Here is a 2,857-nt window from a genome sequence, read left to right as displayed (position 1 = left end):
CGCTGCCAGCGCATCCTATACCCGGCCAAAGGTATAGTTACTGAACTGCCTAATGGATCCACAAGTCTATTCCGAAAAGGATTCATCTAAAAAGTATGACCCTTTTCTACCCATGATGGCTACATGGTTCTATGGTGACGTGAGTTATCTAAACTCATGCTCGTCCCCAATTCGGTGCTCAATACTGCTCCCAAAATATACTGGCTCTTATGTTTTAAAAACATACTTCTTCTGTGATTTGAGATTAGTGCTCAAAAACTTAGCTCAAAGGCTATCTTGGAAATCAAAGTTTCCCCTCTTGCTTTATTTAGAAAATGATTTCTTTTTCTGAAAACTAGCCCGAAGGCTCTTTGGAAATCTCTATTGTTGTTCTTATTTAAATATGAAAACATTTAAAATCTCTTTGGGAATACTTAGTCCCCATATACTTTTGAAGAAATGAACTTCAAACTTTACTCTTTACTCTTTACTCAACTTGAACTTTAAGTCTTAAAACCAAGTTAAAACATTTGGAAAAGACTCTTGGAAAACTCTAGGAACTTATCTTGACTTGACTCTTACTTCTCTTGACTTTGATCTTAACTTTCCTTGAATTGGATTATGGATTCAAGGTTCATGATCTCATGTTTATGGATGATTTCATGATGTTTAGATGTACCTTAGAGTGTTAGAATCAACTAGGAAATATAGGTACATCACTTAGAAACTAGTACGAAAAGGTGGGGGAAGAATGGGGTGAACTGGCGTCCTTGGCGCTCTGAGAGGCGTGGGGCGCCAGGCCCTAAACTTCAGAAAAGTCTGTGAGGCGCGCTGGCTGGCGCGGCGCCCCAAGGCCAAAACTTCAGAGGTTGCTTTGGGGCGCGATGCCCCATCCCCGTTGCCCAGGTTTTCTCAATTTTTCTTCTTCGTTTTTCATCTCTAAACCCTCCAACCTTCCCTAGTTCTTTCCCCAAACACTTAGGATCATTAGTGCCCTAAACACTGGGCATTCAACAATCAACCAACAAGAATTCAACAATGTTCTTCAAGAACTTCACTTCTTAACATGTAAACAACTCCAAATCGCTGAATTGAAACAAATTAGTGTGTGGGTGAACTAACCCATCACTAAAAGATCTCACATACCTTAATAGGGATCACCCCCGACGAATTTCACTTCAAACGCTTGACTTTCTTGGCGAAATCTTGGCTTTTCTCCTTTCTTTCTTTTTTTCTCTTTTCTCCAAGCCCTAAGCGTATTCTAATTTTTCAAAACTGAATTAAGTTCTGGTTTTACCCCAATAAATCCCTAAAAATGAATTAGGAAATTAATTAGAGAAAAGACTATTTTGCCCTTCCCTAAATCCGGATTGGGACTTTCCTCAATCCAACAGCCCAACTTCCGAAAGGAATATCTCACTCATACGATGTCGAAATCGCGCAAAATCGGCGGCGTTGGAAAGATCTCTCCAAGGGCTTTCCAACTATATCAACAACTGCTCCTAACTCATCCTGAGCTAGGAGTTATGGCCGTTTGAAAATGGCCAAAACTCACTTTCTTAACTTATACAAAATTTTCCAAATTTCCTTATTCTTTCCAAAATCATTATTTTCAGATTTTAAACTCTTTCTAGTCGTATCTAGGTGCGAGATGTTACAATGTGCATGTTCAAATACTGTTCGATACTAAATACGTGAATAATTTAAACTTTATATATTTAATTTTGTGTTGAACTCTTTTTATATTAAACTTTATATATGTTGAGTCAAAAAAGTCCAAACATTAGAAGTAGCAATGTCAATAATTTAATGTCTTGATCCAAACATTAGAATGCTGAAGGGCTAAGATCGGATAAGAACAGATAAAGTTATCCAACATGATTTGATAAATTTAGTAAATAGTACAAAAATGGAATAATATTTTGTGTAAAATGAAAGAAAAAAAAAGCACAAAGGTTCCACTAAGTTTGGAATGCAGAAGTTGTCTGCAAATTTAATTTGTTTGTTTTATTTTGATTTGACTCAAAAAAGTTAAATCTTTTTAATTTTAAATATATTATGTAAAAAAAGTTAAATAATTATTAAAATGTTTTAAAAAAAAAAACAGACAAATTAAAACGAAGGAAGCGATTAGTAAACATTTGACTAGAAAGTCGGGTTTAGTCGGCCATGAATGCCCTTTTTTGGACCCCAACACTCACCATTGTTTTAGATAGAGCTGTCAATATGGGCTAGCCCACCCCATCCGGGCTAACCCATACAAGCTTTGACATTTTACGGGTCAGGCCAGACTAGCCCATTTTTTGTGTGGGCCAGAAAATGGTCGGCCCAACCCACAAGTACGTGGGCTACAGGTTTGCCGGGCCAGCCTACTTTTTTAAAAGTTATATAGTTTTTAATAATTATTAAATTAAATTATAAATTATAATTTAAAATAATTATCATAAATATCTACAAAACAATATTACATGGTGTTAATGTTACTACTTGTTAATCAAATCCACAAATCAAATTATCTTTATAATATTTATTAAGTCTTTTTTCAAGTAAAAATATAAATATCTAAATAGAGATATTAATCTAACTGTTTTGCAATGATCACAATAAAACACAAAAAATATGACAATATTCCAACCATAAAAAAGTAAAGAATAAACTCCTTAAAAAATCATGAAACTTATGGCGTATCTAACACTTTATGAAACCTATGGCGTAACTAACACTTCATGATTATCTTCATCAAGCATATTTGAATCAACTTGTGGGAATGTTGTCTTAACATCTTCATATGCAATTTATATGCGGTTTCAATTAGTTAAATATTAAAAAATAACTAAATTGAGAATTATAATATTTAAATGTACACAAAAATATATTA

This window comes from Solanum tuberosum, unplaced genomic scaffold, assembly GCF_000226075.1.
Source record: "Solanum tuberosum cultivar DM 1-3 516 R44 unplaced genomic scaffold, SolTub_3.0 scf00312, whole genome shotgun sequence".
NCBI classification, from domain to species: Eukaryota; Viridiplantae; Streptophyta; class Magnoliopsida; order Solanales; family Solanaceae; genus Solanum; species Solanum tuberosum.
The sequence above is the reverse complement of the archived record's forward strand: the minus strand, read 5'-3'. Positions refer to the sequence as shown.